Genomic DNA, 5,544 nt, shown 5'->3' on the forward strand with positions numbered 1-5,544 from the left:
AAAGAATAGAGGAATGGCTGGGCGTATGCCCAACCATCCCTTCCCCCAACCACAATGAGTAATGGGGGCTATGGCTACCAACTCTTTGGTGCCAGAACCCCATTACCGGGAGACGAGTTCTTCTGGAGATATCTCTAGGTGAGAAAAATTTGAGACTTCACCAAAACGTTGGGATGGTCTTTGAATGATTTTTCAATAAAAGATTGCTGATCCCATTATTTAAAATAAACAAGTCATGACATCATTTTACGCTTACATCATGTGCATACGTAAAACCAAATAAAAAAAAACTCAATCAGCCAATTTAATAAAAATTAGTTAATAAGCAGGGATTAAATCAAAAGTAGGCTACAATAAGATAACTTAAGTTTAAATGGTACCGTTCGCGAAACGGGCGTCACGAAGGTGCTAACCCTTCTCCGTGCGTAACCGCACTCCCGAACCTATCTCTGAAAAACATGGATCGGTTCTCGTTCTGTCGACGAACTTAAAATTAATTTAAAACTTCGTCGATTAGAATCGGGTTAATAGGTGACCAATCACACCTAGATAAAAAGATTGGTGGCAACTCCTAACCACTTAATTTTCGTCCGCATTTGGCCGTCGGGTTCACGGACCCAAACGTTACAACAAAAGTAAAGGATGGTTTCGAAAGGTTCACACTTGGTATACAGTTGAAAGAATATGAGAGGTTTTGGCATATTTGAGACTTCAACATAGTCTTGACATTTATTAACCTACCACATTCAGAGTCTTTACAAGAGTGCCTGATTTGCTTGATTTTTTTTTTAAAAAAAAAAATCTTGCAAAACAATCAATTATAACATTGGTCATCGCCTAGACAAAGATCATTGTCTTTGGTACCACATGATAAGGTTAATAAACCTCAAAACTTTGCTTCTTTTTGGACTCAAGTTCTTGAATATCCTTATTTGAATGGTCTTGGGCTCTAAAGTGTTTGAAGAAATGGTTAGAAAATGTTTACAAGGATAAGTTTGTTCCAAACAGTAACCATCAATTCTTTCGAGATCATGTGCGCATTTTATTGCCAAAAACCTTTTTTTCCTTTATGACCCTTCTTTATTTCTTTCTTCCTTTTTTTTATTTTTTTTATTTTTTGTTTTTGAAATAATTTTTTTTTGTTTTTATGATCTTGAAAATATGTTATAAAACCTTTATTGAATCAACTGTATCACATCATAAAACTTTAAAAATTTTCATTCAACAAAAACATTGACACTTCAATTACAACTCTTAACAAAATCCTACTCATGCCATGCATCTAACTACAAAATAAAAACTCTGAATCATCTATTTTTCCTACAAGTAATTTGCTTAAGACATGTGGCTTTCAACTTTCGAACAAGAGCCCACTCTACGGCATAACCGATTTCCAACGTTTCATAAGCTCAAGAGTCAAATTGCCATCCTTGATGAGATTTTCAATTTTCTCTTTCAATTGCCTACACTTCTCTGTTGAGTGTCCAATTGCTCCCATGTGATAGTCACATTTAGCATTAGGGTCATAATTCCTTGCAGATGGGTTTGGAACTATCTTCATTGGCACTAGACTGAGGTATTGATTCTCAATTAGTATAGGCAAAAGTTTTGAAATTGGCATAAGCAATAGGCGAAGGTTGGGTTTTGGCAATAATTGAGGCATAAGTGGAGGTGTGGGTGCTCTTAGATGAAAAATTGGTTGCGAAATTGGTTGATAGGGATACAGGCTATGGGAAATATGATTTTGAGTGGGGTAGGAAGGTTTGTGTACAAGATGAAGATCGTATGGATTGATGCCCCATGGTTGCACTTCACATGTGATAACTCGTGCCTCCCCTTTCCTTTTCTTTGAGGCATTACAATTTTCCATGTCACTGACACTATTCTCTTCAATTTTACCCTTCTTAATTGCATTCTCAATCATCTGCATATTCAACTCGTCTATCCCTTTCATAACTTTATCTAAACCCTGATCTTTACTTGGGACACTAAGTGAAATGTTGGTCCTATCAAAGACAAATTGGCTTTCCTTCAATGGTCGCTTGAGGCATGGTTCAGTTTGAAGCGATTAAAATTCTTGAGGGTGAATCCCATTGGTTCTGTTGAGACATTCAACCATTTCCATCAATTTAACAATCTGTCCTTTCATTTCTCGAAGATAATGTCCGAACTCTTCTTGATTGCACTCTAGTGCGCTAATCCTTGCTTCCAATTAATGTTCCATATCCTTCAACCCCTCTAACTTAAATCAAATAAATTAGAAAAGAATTTTGAAATTTGACTAAAACCTTTCTAGATGTTTTCCATAAATGAGGATTTGTTTTATTCTCTTCAAACCTAATAAAATTATGTGGTTCTTTATTATGGGAATAAATATAGCTAGAAATAAAGAAAATATGAATATATGGATATGCATGCAAATATGTCATGTGAATGAATGCATGAAATGCAATGATGCTTTGATGAATGGATGAAGTGATATAATATGGAGTACCCCCACAATGTAAGAAAATTTAAATGTTGTACATGCAATGCGAGTACAATAAAAATCATTTTATTAAAAATCATTAAAGTGAGAAGTGGAAGATCTACTCAAAATTAAAATCCCCCTTTTTTTCTTTTTATTTATTTATTTATTTATCTTTATTGGGTGAGTTTGAATTTTGGGCTGAATCTTTGGCTATCATATTTACTACTGATTCTGAAGCTTCCACATAGAATTCAATCATTGATTCGTCCATCATACTTTGCACTTCTTTCCGGAAGGGACTACAATCCTAAATTAAATGTCCCGCACATCCTTTGTGGTATAAGCAATATGGTCCTTGGAGATTTCCCAAATCATTCATGTCAGGACATTCTGGCCAAACCTCGAGCATGTTAGTCTATACCAAGGCTTCAAACACTTTCTCCATGGGGGTTTCCGCATCCCAAATGCTCATTGTAACATACACCTCCCCTTCAATCGCATTTACCCCTACCTTAGCATGATTTGGCAATGGGTTGTTGTTAACGTTCTGTTCCGGCTTTTTTTCAAAGTTCAGGATTCCTGCCTTGATCAGCCCTTGCACCTTGTATTTGAATGATGTACAATTCTCGATCGAGTGACTTTCAATTCCATAACGGTAATCACAGTGGGCGGAAGGTTCATACCATCTCGAGAATGGTGGTTTTAATGGCTTTATATATAAAGGTGCCACTATATGATTTGTAACTAACTGAGTGAAGAGTTCAGCATATGGGGTTGGGATTAGGTTAAACTGCACTTTCTCTTGCTTATTTCGCCATCCTCTTAATTCACTAGCAGTATGGTTGTTTGAAGGTATTGTTTGTTGTGTGGTTGAAGCTGTAATGGGTGTGGAAGTAGGTGGGTGGATATTTGTGGGGTAAGGTGTCCGTTGGATAAGAACATATGGGTACAAGTTAGAAAAGACATTTGGCATGGGTGGATATAGGTATGGGCTTTGTGAAGCGTTATTCACAATTGGGTAATAGGGGTATGGTGGATATGGCTGGTAAGGGTTGTAGCTTCCTCATTAGGGTTGTCCCGAAGTGATGGCTTGGGCTTCTCCTTCCTTTTTCTTAAAAGTTTCCCCTTTTTTCGTGTGTATCACATCACCTCCTTCTATATTCCCTTTCTTAATGGCAGTCTCTATCATATCTCCTAAAATCACCATATCAACGAAGTTCTTTGTGGCACTACCGACCAATCATTCATAGTAAGGGGCTCACAAGGTGTTAACGAACATCACATTGGTCTCTTTCTCAGTCAATGGTGGCTGAACTTGAGAAGCCATATTCCTCCATCTTTGAGCATATTTTTTGAAGCTTTCAGTGGGTTTCTTCTCCATGTTTTGTAAAGAAATGCGATCTGGAGCCATATCTATAACATGCTTATATTGAGCTACAAATGCCCGAGCACGGTCCTTCCATGTGTGGATTCGATTGCGGTCTAGTTAGACGTACCACTTTGCTGCAGCACTAATGAGGCTATCTTGGAAGCAATGTATCAAGAGCTTGTCATTATGGGCATATGCAGCCATCTTTCTGCAATACATGGTGATGTGTGTGACCGGGCACTTGGTTCCATCATACTTTTCAAAGTCAGAAACTTTGAATTTTGGGGGTATAACCACCTCTGGAACGAGACAGAGTTCGATTGCATCCATTGAGCAATGCATTCCTATTCCTTCTATCATGCGTAGTCTCTCTTCCAAAAGGTCAAATTTCTGGTGGGTATCGGGAATGTCCTTCGATTCAACGGATCCACACTTGAGCTTTTCTTGTTCTTTTGGATCATCCAGATCAGGTACAGAGATGGGGTCTGAAGGACTTACCCTCCAATTGGCCTTTGTTGGGCATAAGTCGGTGGTGGTCTTGTAGGCACTAGCATCTCAAAGAACGGATATTGTCCTATCGATGGCATGGGGATAGACGCATTCCTTGCTGGTGGTGGTGTAAATCCTGGTGGATATACAGGGTCTGTATTGGCTTTTCTCTATTGAACATCTTCTGGTGCACCAGAACTCCTCGTCACTCTCTTCCCTTTATCTATCGACATCAACTCCAAAATCTTTGACAACTGACCCATAATCTCTTCTTGCTTCTTCTCGATCTTGTCCATTCTCTCTGAGTGTTCGTCCCCCATGATCTTAGAGCGAGCTCTTGTGTTGTATCTGTGTAGGGTTCGTTTCTCTAGAATTTTGTTCTTTACGGGCCAAATGGATAAGTTAGAATTTTATGTTGATGAATGCATTGTCATTTGTTATTATTTATATGAATCTTGCAACTATGATGCAAGTGAAATGTGTTTGAAAAGAAAAGAAAAATACGAAAAATATTGGCCATCCAACATTGACCATAAGAAAATCCATATCCATAGAACTGAAATATCCGATTACATCATTGTCTAAAACCATTACATAACTACCAAAAGGAAAAACCAACTTTGTCATATTGGTCCCTAACCATCCTAAGGTGATCGATCAACCGCTCACTCAATTCATCCCTCGAAAGAATCTTTCGCTTGAGTTCTTCGGTCTTGTCTGCCATTACTCACGCTCTAAATGCCACTTCTCTCATCTATCTCAATATCCATCGCATTTTAGCTTCTTTCCTTTGAAGGCTTTTTGTGTACGAATCATTTCTTTCCCTCATTTGGAAATACTCTAGCCTTACTACTTCATACTGTGCCTTGTAGCCCTCCATGGTAGTTTTCATCAAGCCACAGTCATTTTTCAACTCTTGGATAGTTTGTTCTTGTCTTCGTACCTCGTGTTACAAAGCATCGTTGACACTTTAGAGTTCTTGCATTTTGGCTATCAGAGAAAAATTTGCCACGTTCACTTCCTCAAACTTGCTTCGCCACTCATCCCGCTCTTCCAAAGCCATCCATACCTTTCTTGCCATCTCTTTTTTCACTTCTTCTAACTCATCCTCATGTCTCCGCTTCATATTCATCATTTCCTTTTCAAATCTCTTTCTTGTCAACTCACTCTCTAGTATGACATCTTGAGGTTTTGAGTTTATGGGATGTTTTGATGG

This window comes from Theobroma cacao, chromosome 1, assembly GCF_053813885.1.
Source record: "Theobroma cacao isolate CCN51 chromosome 1, ASM5381388v1, whole genome shotgun sequence".
In the NCBI taxonomy this organism is placed as follows: Eukaryota; Viridiplantae; Streptophyta; class Magnoliopsida; order Malvales; family Malvaceae; genus Theobroma; species Theobroma cacao.